Here is a 16,505-nt window from a genome sequence, read left to right as displayed (position 1 = left end):
GGCAGGGCTGACGAGGGCCTGAGAAGGACAGGGCCACATCTGGGATAACCCGCAAGGAAGGGAGCGCGCCGACTACGAAGTGGAAGTCGCCCAGGGGCACACCACCCCTATCCAAGCACAGATTCACAAGGCCACAAACATCAGCATGCCCGACAAACAGAAAGGTAGCAGAGGGAGGCAAACAAGCATGGAGACGTTCGCCCGCAAGAGCGAGGACACAACCTGGGACGGCGGCGGCGGACACAGCTACATCATACGCCACACAAGGGGAGCTCAAACAAGTGGAGGGCTTTATCCTAGAGGCCATAGAGGTGCTAAAGGCCGCAATAGAGGGCAAGCTGGACGCAGTGATCATAGATGTAGGGCTCCTCAGGCAGGACACAAGGAACCTAACAGAGTGATAACAGTGGAACAACAGGTGCAGAGCAACACAGCAAACGTGTCCACCTCTCAGTCACAAATGTCAGATACACTGGAACGGATCAGAACACTAGAACCCAGGGCCGAAGATGCGGAAGGCCGAGCCAGATGCAACAATGTGCGCATTGTAGGGCTGCCGGAGGGGGTGGAAGGCAGAAACCCCACAGATTACATAAAGAACTTATTGCTTATTGTAGGTGCAGGGACCCTGTCCCAGGGCTTCATGGTAGAAAGGGCGCACAGAGCACCGACCAGGAAACCCCACCCGGGCGCGCCACCGAGACCCATGATCGCGAAGATCTTGAACTTTAAAAGACAGGGAGAAAATCCTGACATTCTCGAGAGAAGGCGGGGAGATAACACGCAACGGAGCCAGGATAACCATCTACCCTGACTATACAGCACTTGTGCAAAGACAGCGAGCCCAGTTCTGGCCGACCAAAGAGCGCCTTCGGGCAGCGGGGGTCCAAGTCATGTTACTCTACCCGTCCAAGCTCAATTCTGCACAGCGGGAGGACACAGATCTTTGAGACCACAGCAGACGCCCAGGTGTGGATGGACCAGCAAGGTATCCCACAACCAAGAGAGGGGGTCGAGAGGAACCGTGAAGCACCCCAGCGAGGCAGGGAATGAGGGTGAGGACAAAACACTAAGGACACCCTGCCGAATCAGGATACAGCAGGACAATCAGCAGAATGAGAACCGAAAGCTTTAATTAATGGTTAACCCGGGGCTCGAGGCCTCCAGCACTGGACCACCAAGACCCACAGAGGACCCCAAGCAGCGATAAATTAGCAGTGTCAGTTTCAAGGCACTACGCCGCGACAAGTGCACCCATGGAACGAGGGCAGCACCTGGAATGCGACGGGGCCCGAGCAGGGGGAGGGAGGCTGTGCATTGGTTTATAGTAGTTGTAGTAGTGTGGTCAAGTTTGTTAAGAGAAGGCACGAGAGGAGGTAAACATAATAATGAGCAAAGAGGTCACGGACACAGCAAAGGCAACGAAAGGGCGCAAGTGAGGCTGCACTCAAACACGGGAACCCGGCGAGGAACACCAAAGAGAAGAGGTAGTGTGAAACGGACACTGGTGGCAGGGCGGTCCGCCAGGACAGGGGGAGACAAGAGGGAAGGTGGACCCGCAGGCTGCCAGGGGAATAACGAGAAGACGATGGACGGACCTCCCAGGCCAGCATGCCAGAAAGGGAAAACTAAACAGGCCAATGGGAACGAGCGGGCCGCTGCAATCTGTAAGACACAGGAACCGAGATGAACTAAAAGTGGTGACTTGGAATGTCTGGGGGCTAAATGCCTACGTGAAGAGACTGAGGGTCTACGCATGGCTAAACAAAGCGAAAGCCCACATCGCAATGCTGCAAGAGACCCACCCGACGGCTGAAAAACAAACCAAGATGGCCAAGAAATGGGGCGCCCAGATATACAGCTCCACATACTGTAATTATGCGAGAGGGGTGGCGACCTGGATTGCCCCTGGCATCCCATTCCAACTCATCAAACAGGAGAGAGACGCCGAAGGCAGGGTCCTGATCGTTCACGGAATGCTGGAGAACCGGGAAGTGTGTCTGGTGAATACCTACGCCCCAAATCACGACGCAACAGATTTCTTTGAATCACGCACACCCCGGTTGGCCCCGTACAGGAATGCCACGACCATCTGGGCCAGAGATCTTAATTGCACATTGGACCGCAGGCTGGACCGGTCGGACGATAAACACAAGAGAGCCGCACCACCAGCGCGAGTGCTGAAGACGACACTGGACCAGCTTGAGCTAGAAGTCGTCTGAAGGAAGGTACATGGGGGCAAAAGGGGATACACGCACGATAGTGCCCCACACAGGACATTCACCCAAATTGACTATTCACCAGCAAAGAGACAATGGGCAAATTCACTGGGGCACACATTCACGCACAAACCCTATCTGATCACGCCCCACTGGGAGCAACATGGGCACATACATACAGGAAAGCCCCCATACCCACGTGGAGAATTAGGTCGGAAGCACTCCTAGAAGGGGATTTTGAAGACCATATCCAAACCACAATAGACTACTACTTTGATCACAACATGGGTAGTGTGGACAGCACGGAACGACCTGGGAGGCCTTTAAAGGTGGTGATCAAGGGGGCAGCGATTGTGAAGACGGGATGCCTTAGGAGAGAAACCTTGGCTGAATTGGACGAGATAGAATGGAAGATAGAGAGGGCGGAAGCACAGGCGGAGAGGGAGGGGGAAGAAACGGGCGACCTCACCACTCTGAGACAACAGTGTACGGCGGCCTGGGAGAGACTAGGGCGGCTAGACTATGGGAAGTACATACAAAGGCTGCACGCAGAAGGGGATAAGCCTAGTAGACTTCTCGCCTGGCTAACCAAACAGGAGACCAAGCGAGAACCGATAAACGCAATCCGGAACAGTCAGGGGGAGATCAAAAGGTCCCAGGAGGGTATAAATACAGTGTTTTCGCAATTCTATGAGTAACTATATACCAAAGTACAGGAAGCAGAAGAAGGAGACCTTGAAGACGCATTTGCGGAAATCAAACTCCCACGACTGTCAGAAGAGCAGGCCCAGATGTTGGACGCCCCCCTTACTGTGGAGGAACTGATGGAGGTCATCACCCAGTTTCCGACAGGAAAGTCCCCAGGGCCCCGATAGGTTACCAGGGGAATTCTATAAAACATACAAAGATAGCTTGGCTCCGAGATTGTTAGAGACGCTGGAGGAGGCGTACGAGAGCGGACGACTCCCGAGCAGTATGTCAGAATTTGTAATAGTCCCGATTCTTAAGGCAGGGAAGCAGTCTCTAACGATTGGGTCCCACAGACCGATCTCTCTGGTAAATCAAGATTCCAAGATATAGACAGCGGCATTGGCCAACCGGCTAAAAAGGGTGGTACCCACAGACCAGACTGTGTATTTGCCGGAACGAAACACGGCATGGAATCTCCGGAGACTCCATCATGTGATTGACAGGACGAACCAAGAGGAGGGAGAATGCGCAGTGAACTGGGACTGGCTTCTGGGGGCGCTCGCCCACTTCGGGATAGGCAGGGGGTTCCTACGTTGGATAAAACTGCTGTACAACGACCCGAGGGCCAGAGTTAAGACGGGCAGGCATGTCTCAGGGGAGTGGCGCATAGGGCGAGGTACAAAAACACACACATATACATATACACATATATATATATATAGGCTCTGGAACCGTTTGCGGCCTTCCCAAGGGCGGAGTACGGGGACACTGGCATAGTGATAGATGGGGAAACACACCAGATTCCAATATACGCAAACGACATACTGCTTTACGTCCAGGTCCCACGAATCCACTAGAGGCACTGGGAGCGTTTGGCAGGTTATCGGGAATCACCATCAACAAGGGAAAATCCTCACTGTTCCCCCTGGCAGGCCTGAGGGCGACATCAGACCAGCTGGCACACCTGGGCCTGACATGGACTCCAATCACCTTCTGATACCTGGGGGTGGACATATATCACGACACCACGTAAACACACAGGCAGCCATGGACAAGATAGAGAACGCCATGCAGTTCTGGAAAACACTAGCGCTGGGGATGATAGGCCGGGCGGCCCTAATGAAGATGATAGTTTTACCCCGACTCCTATATTATTTTACCAACATCCCCTACAATATCCCTGGGTCCTTCTTTAGACGATTACACTCCATGACAAGGGCCTTCCTATGTGGGGGTTGGGGGGGGGGAGAAGAAGGTAGCACTAAGCACATTACAAAGGAGCTACGAATGGGGAGGGATTAAGCTCCCGGACTTTGGGCGTTACTACTTGGCTGCACAACTCCAATTCGTGGTCCGGTGGCTGGGGGAAGACACCTCCATAGATGCTATATATAATAGCGATACTATTTGAAAGAACTCCTGTGGATAAACGAGACCCAAGCAAAAACCCTTCCCAGAATAGTCCAACTAGGCCGAGCCCTGTGGAAAAGAGCATGGAAAGTGCAGGACATGAGACCCCTGTTCAAGGCACATCCCCCTGGCGGGACTGGTAGACACCCGTATAGCAAGCCTGGCAACATTCAGAACACAGTGGGAAGACAAGAGTGGCCCAAATAGGTGATCTTTGACAAGAAGGACATTGGGTAGACTTTCAGACCCTGGCGGAGGAGCAGGACATCCAGTGGCCAATTCATATTGTATAATAGCATGGTCCAAGGAATAAGAAAGAGCTGGGAGACCCTACTGGAAGAGGAAGACATGGGTGGTCCGCTGGACACCTGGAACGATGCATCCGAGGGGGGACACACTGTGTCCAGACTTTACGATCAACTGTTGGGTTCCATCAACTCTAGGACACTGAACAGTCGAACAAAATGCGAGGAGGAACTTCAGCGACCCCTCAAGGATGAAGAATGGAACAGAGCCCTTCAATACGCGAAGAAAGTCTCCAGAAACGAAAGGTTCAGACAGCTGCAGTTCTACATAGTGCACAGGGCATATTTAACGCCTAAAAGAATGTCGAACATGGGGGACAGAAATACAGAGTTGGCCAAGCTGCCAGGAAGAACAGGCAGATATGGTGCACATATTTTGGACATGCCCGTGAGTGACAGCCTTCTGGAATACGATACAGGAAAGAGCGTTGAAGGCAGGAATCCATATGCGAGCCTGGTCGCCGGCGTCCTACATACTGGGCCTGTTCCCGAGGGGAGACAAGCAGAGGGCCCATGTAGCTAAGATGACACGATGACAATACTGGAGAAACGCCGCATCGCAATGGCATGGAAAGCAAGCGCAGGACCCTCGATAGAAGGCTGGTGGGCGGACCTACAAAAATGGGTAGTAGCAGAAACAACGGTCTGGCCCAGAGCCTCGCAAAGGGGAGAAAATAAAAGTGGGGCCAGAATACTAGCGTGGAATACCTTGGTACAAGACTTATTTGGGAGCGACGAGGAGAACGGCACAACTGATTCAAGCGAGCCGGGAGGAGAGGAGAACTGTCCTGTCCACACCAGAGCGTAGCACGCAGATCGGAGTGAGGACACCATGACGGAGGAGGAGGGTGCCTAGCCGTGACCTGAGCGGATAAAGGACATTGTGAACTTAAACCTGAAAGTGCCAGAGCAAATGTTGCGAGTTGTTGTTTATTTGTGTTGTGTCTGTTGTTAAATGAAAAATAAAGAAAAGAAAAAAAAAAAAAATGATACTCCTGAGATTAAACAGAAGAAACCACATCATACCAGCTCTTAGAAGTCTACTTTAGGACCCAGTAAAAAAAAAAAACATTTTAAACAAAACAAAATTACTCAAAACATTGAATTCAAGGGCCTCTACATGGACAAAGAGCTGAATTTCTCCAGGGCAAGATCAGCCGCTATCAACCAGGAAGACCCAAGATTAAGCAACGACCTCCAAATTGAGACAAAACCACACAGAAAAAGGGAATTCAGAGGAACTGCATCCTCACATCTAATTGCTAACCTATGGAACACAATGCCAAAGGAAATTAGAACCTCAGAAGACCGCCTCACTCACTTTCAGGAAACGATTGAAAACATGGCTATTCAAGAGCCAATGACCAGCACAAAAGTGACACCACAAGCAAGGCCAATGCGGAACGAAGGAAAATCCCCTAACCAACCAACCCAGCTCTCCTGTCCTAGCCATGCATCACACTTAGAAAAATCTACAAAGACTAGCCAGGCCTCACACTAGACAGATCTGTGAAGACATGCCATGCATCACATTTAGATAAATCTAGGCTGATCCATTTAGCCAGGCACCACAATAGATAGAATTCCGTAGACAAACCTTGCTTCACTTTAGATAGATTTGTGTAGATTAGCCATGCATCTCTTCTAGAAGGTTTGTGAATATTCGCCAGCGTCACTTTAGCTGTCATCTTACAACACCCAGGAGCACAATTGTATCTAAGAATTCTTGCTGTGCAAATAGGGACCAATGAGAGTATGACAAACAGCCACGACACCAGACCTTCCCCTTACAGATATAACAAGCCAATGCACATAATTATACTACCAGCCAAACCGCAATTGAAACACACAAATGCACACCCAACATAACATTAGTACATAACCGAAGCATTGAGTCGTACTCTTACACAAACAACATGCGAGGTCACACAACCAATTCACAGACAAGACAACACACACACAGACGCCAGTATCGCCTGGTTCTGAACCCATCATTCTAACCTCACTAACACACCCTGTCCTCTTTCTTGCAGCCAAGCGAGTGTCTAGAGACAGCTCCAGTGGTCGTAACAGGGCGCGGTATAAGACAAGATAACATACATAATATAGGCAACGTTACCAGTTGATTCCATATCATCCCATTCCGGTTCTAGGTCTAGAATTTACATGAGCAGCCGATAAAGCAATGAAAACCCAGGACTGGGGCATAGTGTCCCTGATGGCCTAAGTCATCGGATAACCTTAAACAATGCTAAACCTGCAGAACTGAACTTTACATTCATTGTATTGTATATACATTTGTATTGCGCTCCAATGACCCGAAGGCTTACGGGCACCGACAAAGACACACTCAAAAGAACAACACCCAAAATTTCAGTTGACTTTTATGTCTCCAAGATCAACAGGGAGAGTATTCCAAGCTCTAGGGGCGGCATTGGCAAATGATCCCATAAGAGCTTTAGAAGAATTGCAGCGAGAAGTCTCTAATAAATTTAAGTTATTAGATCAGAGAACTCTTGCATTATTTTTCCTCACCAGCCAATCCCTTAGGTAGGAGGGCATAAGTTCCAGGGGGCATTTTTGTGTGATCAGTAATAGCCGAAAATGTATTCTGGCCATTATTCAGCCAATGCAGGCCTCATCTTGCCTCTGAAATAGGACTCCATTTCAGCCCTATAACCACCCTTACTGCACTGTTTTGTATCACATGAAGGCATTCAAACTCTGCTTGAGGGCTGCCAATGAGCAGACTGGGGCAATAATCGATTTCTGAACCGATTATAGCACAAGCAATTGTCTCAGACTTCTTTTGTGAGATACAAGGCCGAATTGATGCAAGTAGTTTAATGTAGTAAATAGATATTGAAACTAAAACACTTATCAGTGACCTCATTCACATTTCGGTCCAAAATAACGCCCAAAGTTTTGACTTGGCTCTGAACTTCAGTGTTGCAACCTGCAATAGAGAAGCTGTTATATAGTGGGCCCAACTTTTGGATTTATTTCGATGTGCCAACAACCTTAGTTCCGTTTTATCTTTGTTTAGATCCAACCCGTTTTGAAGCATTCAATTTTGGATTATGTCATATACTAGGTTGACTTTGCACTCATGTTCCTCATGTAATCCTGTGAGCGGGATGACACATTGTATCATCCGCATAGTTCGTGAAAGTAATATCATTACTTTCCAAGGTGTCAAAAATGGGATCATGAAGAGATTATAGAGTGAAGGGGAGATGCAGGCTCCTTGAGATCACCCATATAATAAAGTAAAGAGTTTAGCCTCTGCATGAAGATATCCAAAGTGCCACATCCCTGGAGAAATTAGCCACATCCCTCAACCTGGGTGTCAGTATAGAATGATCCACCAGGTCGAAGGCTGCAGAGATATCCAAGATCATAAGCAAGGAAGCTTGGAACCTATCCATGGTCTCCAATAGCTTCGTTTTCAAATCAAATAAAGCAGTTTCCGTACCATGGTGCTGTCTGAATCCAGATTGAAATTTGTTCAGAATCTGATGTCGATTTAGATATTCAGCAATTTGAGTATAGGCAACACTGTCTAGAATCTTTAACAAGAAGGGGGTATTAGAAATGGTTTTATAGTTGGTAGCCGTCAATGGACATAGATCCGTTTTCTTTAGCAGAGGAAAAGTCCACACCTTTTTTATACTATTTGGAACAAAGTTTTCAGCAAAGGAGCTGTTTACAAATGTACATATTACTGATAGAAGTGGAGTCGGACAGGTTTTAATAATCATTGAAGAACTGGGATCAACACTACATCTGGAGTTCTTAAGCTTTGTGATGACATTTAACAGTTCTGGTTCAGAAATTGGAGTGAAATTAAACTCCTCCTGAGACCTATTGAGGTGCGTAGGCCCTGCTGCTCCATCTAATGATCGATTAGGCAGCAACTTCTGCTCCTCAATTCCTCTTTCAATGTTCACTAATTACCCTACCATTGCCTCCTGTATTTTATTTCACTAGTCGTCATCTTTACAGATTATTTCCTTGTCTGGCCCCTTGATAGTTTCTTGTTCTCCAAGGATCTTAAACAATTCCTTACTTTCGGAGCCGGCCTTAGAGATTCTCTCATTAAACAATTCCCTGTTTGCCAGTAGAACAGCAGCCTTGTAATCCTTAGCTGCTGTTCTATAGCTTATCATGGCTTGAGGGTCCTGGTTTTGTCTCCGTTTGTAAAACAGTTTCAGTTTAACTGATTTCAACTTTTGGAGCTCCATGTTGAACCAAGTGTCTCCGTTATGCATGTCAGAAATACATTTTTTCTTGGGGCTAAAATGTCCAAGGTTTCCTGACATGCAAGTAAAAGTAGATTTTAGTGGCTTGCAAGTCATCTAATAATGAAATTGTCTGGGCTGCAGACTCAAGCAGTGGTATCAGAGCAGGCTTATCCAACCTTTTTGAATGTGGGGCCGAAGCATTATCAACCTCACCCAAAGCAGTATCATATTAAAAAGCGATGTGTGACCTTTGACACAATAGCATCACAGGCAGTGAAGCGCCATGCAGTCCCAAAGATAGGTTTTGGTGTCGGGGGCAGCGAGTATCTAAGGTAGCCCTCCATCATAAATGATCAACGGTCCGTTGCTTGTTATTTCCCTACTGTGAGCCATGCCAAAACTCCTGGCCATCACCTACTGAGCAAGTTAAATCAAGCACTCCCTTTAAGGCAGGAGCCGCGAGTCGTCGAGATTCGGTGAAGAAGAGGGTGAACACTGTCGTTGCGGCAGCAGCTTCGGTTCTTGCGGTGCTCGTTGACGATCGGTCAAAAACATCCTACAAGCCGAGGCACGCGGTGCACCTAGACGACGAGCGTTCATTGACGCAAAGAGTCAATCAAGAACTTTGGACCAGCAAGGGCGTTGAGTCGTCAGCATCTCTGGGGTCTTCGGGTGGCAGGAAACCCACCAGCGGATTCTCCTCGGTGGCCTTGACTTTCTCCGGCAGGGCGAAAGCGGTCGACGATGAGGAGTAAGGGAGTCCTTGTTTCAATGTTCTTAGGCAAAGGAGCATTGCGGCTCCGTTTGGTGATGGACTTCAATGTCCGGGCGCTTCACTTCGTGATTCCGCGCTGGTCCCCTTCTCCGGTCGGCAGCCTTTCGAGGGTCTGATGTTCAGGGAGCTTTGACAAAGATCAGCTGGTGCACGAAGCTCCCTCACCTAGCCAGGTCCTCTCTTGGATCAGTTCTGTGACAGTCCGGCAGCTTTCAGATTAGCGAAGGATAGGAGATACTCTTTATCTCCCATTCACTCTGCTGGGTCACACTCGGGCAACCAATCACTCAGAAGGGCATTCATGCAGTCCAGCAGCCAATCAGGCTCATTGATTCAGACAGGCACTCTGCCATTCAGCACTCCACACTGCATTCATACCAGTTTCGGGCAGGACTGTCTGTGTCATTGTGTTAAACCACCAGATACTAGACACCCATAACATGAAATGCACATTCGTCACACACTCCATTCACCCAGGCCCCACCCCACGGGTGTACCCACAACATACAGTCATTGGGAAGGCTGCAGCCAGTCTGGCCTGGACTTCCCCACACTACCATGTATGGAACAGCCAGGCAGGGGAAAGGGACAGAGTCAGGGCTTACCAGGACTTCGGGAATACAAGGTAACAGGCCATAGAAAGCGAGAGGCCACAGGGGCCATCTTGTTTCCCATCAGGAATCAACTTATTCCAATGGCAGGGCCTGGGTATCCCAAAATGGATGATACTCAAAGCACCTGTCAAGTTCAGCATGGAGCTGCAACAAGCCCATACCCTGCTCTGTGGGCCACACACAGGTGCCCAAAACATACACTAGGAGTACAGGGTAGAACTCCCACCCATTGGTGCCATAAGGGTATCCCAAGGGTCTGTTCACCAAACCACAAAGAGGAAGAGTCGCACCGCCAGGAGTCCCACATGAACTCCTGCATGGAAAACAAGAAAGAACATATATGATAAAGCAATAAAGGACAAGGATATGGAGGCCCTGTCCCTCCAATGCATTTCCAGCATCCAGTAGTTGCAAATGGGAATTCCTTCCTTTTGTGACGCAGTTTCGAACTTTTGGGGTCAGCTAAAATTGTACAATAACGTTTCAACAGTACCAAGGGGAAGTTTTTTGACAAAATGTGATGTACACAACATTACGGAGGTGGGGGGGCGTGTTCTTCTATGTGTGCATCACCTTTTTACATAGATCCATTGCCTCGTTCACTGCGTGCATCAGGTGTGATTCAAAATGGGCAAAGTACTGTGATTTATGAAGCTATAATACGGCCAATAGGTATCTAGTCAATTCATCTGAACCCATTCCATCTAATACCATTCCATCTAAATAATTTCCATCTAAAGCATGTTTTTGGGGGAGTGAATGGTTAGTTTTTGTTCAGGTGCATTTTAAAGGGTAAAAAACAAGGGTTTGGGGGTGGGAGGAACCCCCCCCACCCCCCCAAATAAAAAATAAAAATAAATAAATGCATTAGAATGAATTTTTTAGATGGAAACATTTAGATGGAATGGCATCAGATGCAATGGTTTTAGATGAAATTACGATAAACCATGGCAATAGCACACACAATAAATACATCATATAAATCAGGAATGAGTGCGCTGTTGTTGCATGCCCGTGAATATGCATCTAGTGGTGGTCTGCATACTGCCACATATAATGGTTCCATTCCGTTTGGCAGTAGATTATTGCATGTCCATGCACTGAGACGTCCATGCACTGGCAGATGTTACTCTCATGCTAACAGTACACATTGCAATCCTTCACTCCATTGCTTTACCGCATCATCAGCAGATTGTAACATTGCATGCACACGTATGCTCCCACACCAGTTACTTCCATTGAATGAGCATTCCACACATGCATTCTGCTACCATCATATAACATCTGGCGTTGCATGCATTGACGCCTGCTGCTTACAATGCATGTTCTCCATTTGGCACCTTTTATTTTCAGTGAATGTGCATGAATTGGACCCCTTTCCCGCCATTGCATGTGCACTCTAACAGCGAGTGTTTTAATTGCAGAGTGGTGCCTTGACACCATCTGTTGGCAATGCATGTCCGTGTATTGATGCCAGTCATTTTCATTGCATGTTTCAACAGTACCCAAGGGGGAGATGCAAATTGTACCCCCCCTTGCCAGGCCGAAGGCTTACACATACAGGTGGTGCGTGCTGCTTTTGAGCCTCCGAGATACTGCTGGCTAGATACACCGAAACACAGGTATCTGGCCACAGTATCTCGGAGGCTCAAAAGCAGCGCGGGCCGCAAACAAACATAGGAATATAGAATCAGTACTTACCACTGCTGGAGAGGTTTGAGGCAAGGAGAACTAGAGGCCTCACAGAACCACATGTGGCACTATCGGGCTGGGCTGCTGGCTCAGGCAGGTTGTGCTCTGGACTTGGCAACTGCGAAGTGTGAAGGTGGCGCTGTGTGCCGTCACTCCACACACACATTATGATTTCCATTGGCTGAGAAACAGCCAATGGAAATACTGTTACCATTGTATGGGAGGACTGGTCCAGGAGATCCCCCCCCCCCCCATGCCTCTTCTCCCCCAGTGAGGTTCATGGCTCACCGGGTGTCCTTCCTGCCACCAGGGCCCAGGTGGTGGGTGGGGCACTGGCTGAAGACATTGACCAAACCTGTTCAATTTAGCTAAGCCCTGGAAACCATTTTGTATAATAAAAATGGCTTGAGCCCTGCGCACCGCCGCACGGCCGCACGGCCCCCACCCTTGGAGAGTATCACTCATCCGTGTGGTCACAGCTCCCGGGCAGATCCGCTAAGAGCCCGTTCCCACGAACAGACGGACATGAGCTAGTGTTAGATACCAACACTAACATTTCACCTTCCTCAGTGTATCGCTGTTTCCAGCATGACCCGGCCAGCAGGGCCTAGGTGGAAAAGAACTGTACAATGGTCCCCTGACAAAAGCAAAGTCCCCAAATACTAATGAGCAAACCACCTGTGATGAAAGCGTTCTCTCCACAACCTCTCTGACTAAAAAACCTGTAAAATATATGAAAATGGCAGGATGGGTGCTCATATGACATTAGGGATGAAGCACCCACATCCCTGTAGCTATGCGCAAATGGTAAAAGCGTCCCAGTGGTTTTTCATGTTATGTGTGTTATCGAGAAGACTGCACCCCACGGTCCAGCGCCAAAACTGAACTAATGCTGCTAGAGTGCAAAGGAAGACAAATGCAACCATACTGAGGGCTCATTTAAGGGGTGCACGAAAATGCACCATATGTGTGTCTGAGCCCACTATGTGCCACTGCCGCCAGTCTTACTGGCGGGTTGTTCCTGCGTGCTCCACCAACCTTACTACTACCTCACTTACCGCGCATGTATAAACATATAACAAAATGTTGTAGTTGTTAAAAACGTAGTGTACAAGTAATGTGTTCAACTTGGCCATATGGATGGCACTAGCAATGTCAAAAACGTGAGCTTTGGAAAGACTTAATGAGTACTGTATATTATATGAAGGTTTATGTCTCTTCCACCTAAAGTCTGCAACACACGAGGAAAATACCGTTGTGAGCACATGCAAGGCCATTCCCCCTTCCTCCCAGTGAAGCCTGCCAGACGAAAAAGCAGAGGCCTGTGCCGCGCTGCTCCAACTCCCCCAATTCGGCTGGAGCCGCTTCAAGCATTCGCATTCCCCGGCAGCACCCAAGGCCACGGCCTGCCACCTGACTTATTTACAACCCAGCAGTAAACCCCGGCCTTAAAACACAGATCCAAAGGCGCCCTTTCTTAGACTCCACGACCCGCCGGCTCACCTTTGGGTAATGGCCCCTGTAAAATTAGGACACCCAATATTATGGCAACATTACAAGAACACATCCATAATGACTTCTAACAAGACATGATGACACAGACCGCCTGTCCCAGGCCCCTAGACCTAACCCCACGACCTCTGATACCCGGTCAATAGGATGGCGGTAACCGTGTATTGACGAATCGCCAACAGACCCCAGTCCAGGTGCATTCCTCATGTGTTGCATTAACCTGTAGAATAACCTATTGGAAGATTTACCAGGGAAGATAATATTGCAATGTTGAATGACTGCGGTGTGCGTGGCCCTAGGGCAGGAAGTCGGGAAAGACATTAATCTCTGACAGTGATCACAGTTGGCACAACGACACCATCCAGATGAGCCCGGCTGACCTGCCAGGCCCAGCCCAACCCACGAGGGTAACCAGTGACGTCCTCCAGCCGTGGCAAACCACATCGCAGCAGCACCTATAGCTAGTCGTCGCCACCCAATCCCCACGAACTTGTGCCCCCTATAGCATGTAGGTTCTTATGACGTTTTTTGTAAATATATACGCCTGCCTTTGCTATTGTCAGACAGAGCGCTCTCGGAGTTTGCAGAGTTCTTTGCATGCCCTATTTTGATTGATAAACTCCTATTTAAGCTCACCCGCACTTTGTCTTGGCCTTATTCCCATCCGGGGGAGAGTCCATTATTGTCTCTCATTACGGGGAGGATCGTGCTATCTGGGGACGCTTGCCTTCACCATGCAAGGCATTTATTTATTACCACTTGACTACAACGTAGTCATGGAAATAAATCAAATAAATAAATGCCTTTCATGGTAACAGTATTTCCATTGGCTGTTTCAGTTCTAAGTTATTATTATCCTCAGGCAGCAGCAGTAACAAAAATGATCAGGTAGAGCGGGAAGGTGGTTTGCTCTAATGGTCAACTGACAAGGGGGTAGCAATAATGAGAGGAGACAGGGGATTAGTAATGCTGATGACATTATACCTAAAGGCCTTCTGGCTGCATTAGCCTCAAATATATGCAGATTTAACAATTTCAAATCAGAAACTCAGACAAAGGTTGCTCTGGAATCAGACTCACTCCTACCTATCCTCACTGACAGTCCCACTTTTCTCTCCAAGGCATAAAATAAGCCATGTTGCATAGCAATTTGCTACGCAATTCCGTAGGTTTGCTAATTAAATTGCCACTTGTGTAGCACAACTAGCTATTTAAATTACCTTGTTCAATGGAAGCATAGCTCACCCTGCGTTCCTCTCAAGCCCTCAGGGCTCTCTCCCTGCTCTTTTCTCTGCTCACTGCAAGTTCAAAGGGGCTAATGGAAAGAGTGCAACAGAAATCTGCTCCACTCTTACAAGTGCCAAATGCCTGTGTGGGAGTGCTAGACACGGAAAGTTATTTCCTTTCCAAATAATTGTAAACCAGAATCGAGGTGTTAACTTGTGTTTTTTTTGTTTTAATATAGTCCTTCATTTCTATTCCTAAAAATATAAGTTGATACCTAATGCATAATTAAGTATTGCTGCAGTAAAACACTGCATCGTCTTTTTTTTGCTCTGTGTCTTTAGATCTCATAGTGTCAACTATATTTCGTTTTGTTGGGGGAAGGTGCATCATATTCACACCAGTGAACACTTTTTAAAATGTAGAGGATCTCACAGTGAAATGCTTCTTGCTTCTATCTTATTACCCTGTTGCTTTATACCAGCTACACTGAAAGTGAGAGCCGCAAACTACAATATTCTATATAGTCTGTCCAGTACTCTTCCTGCTACACCGTCCACTCAGCTTAGTCTCTTTCTTTCCAGCTAACTAGATGTTTACGCAAAGTAATCAGTAGCTCCATCCAGTCTAAGTACCAACCACTCTACTTAGCTCCAGAGCTCGTTTTGCCCCAAGATCATGCTTGTATTATATATTACCACATGCTAGGAGAGGCTGGGAATGAAATCAGAATCTGCAAGTAGCTGCCCGCAATTCATGCTGGGACGCTGTGCCTCTGCCCGCCTTTCACTCTCTCCTCGAGGTGGTGTCCCATTCCTCGAATACCCCTCCACCACCGCTCACCTGCGCACCTCGTCTCCTGGTTCACATCCAGGTCCTGTCAATAGTTATTTCCAATTAAGGGTAACAAAAGCGTCAGACCCCTTGATGGTGCTGAAAATGCTAATAGCAATAAATACTGCTTTCATGGGTGTGCAGGGATGGAAACCTGAGCTTGGGCCTACCTCGCTTGGGCTGAAGGACCTTTAGAGGCCCAGCCCGCCCTCAAAAGTGGTATTTAACGCTATATTGAAAACAGTTGACATCATTGACAGACAAGGGCCATATTGTCCACCTGAAGTTGACCATACTACACTCGGGCTATGACTTTCCTTTAACATTGTAAACCTTTTGATTTATGAAACTTCTGAACATACACAGCAAATGATGGGTCGGGCATACCATACATGGGGCACTGTACTGCAACACTGCCTGCACCCAATTGCAAAGAGCATTTCACTAATAACTGTTTTCAGAGCCTTTTTAACATATTTATGTACCATTCATGCGGCTAACTTTTACAAGGTAAACACACTCATCTCAGCAATGTAGGTCTTCAGCGGAACACAAAAATGCTGTATTGTTGCTCATTTAAGTCTTGGGTACAAATAATGTCTGGTGACAATAAAAATATCAGCACACAATTGCTAATCAAATAGGTGTGTTTGCTAATCATGCACATTTTAATTAGCAAACTCTAATTAATTTTTAAAAACGAATTTATGGCTTGCTCTCACAAAGATATCGTCACCCTTCAACCACAGCTCCAAACGCACAACCATTCCAACACGTACACAGGCATTTGCCCACACCGTTGATAGCCATACCAACTGCACAGTTTTAAAATGTCTGTGCAAAGACAGTGCCGCGTTCATAAACGAGAATGTTAATGTGGCAAGTGTAGGAATTGTGCTGGGGAAACATATTTGAAGGGTTGTCTATTTTTTATTTTAATTAGTAAAACGAATACAGGTTAAAGCAAATAAATAATATGCAACTTG

The 16,505-nt window shown here is 47.6% G+C and overlaps 1 protein-coding gene across 5 annotated transcripts in view; it reads right to left on the bottom strand.

Moving 5' to 3' along the window:
• Positions 1 to 16,505, bottom strand: part of POLRMT (RNA polymerase mitochondrial) — an 886,091-nt gene that overhangs the window by 868,583 nt on the left and 1,003 nt on the right. The window lies entirely within an intron of this gene.

Source organism: Ambystoma mexicanum, chromosome 1p, assembly GCF_040938575.1.
Source record: "Ambystoma mexicanum isolate Mex_15411 chromosome 1p, UKY_AmexF1_1, whole genome shotgun sequence".
In the NCBI taxonomy this organism is placed as follows: domain Eukaryota; kingdom Metazoa; phylum Chordata; class Amphibia; order Caudata; family Ambystomatidae; genus Ambystoma; species Ambystoma mexicanum.
Note: the sequence above shows the minus strand (reverse complement) of the source record. Positions and strands in the feature narration are given on the sequence as shown.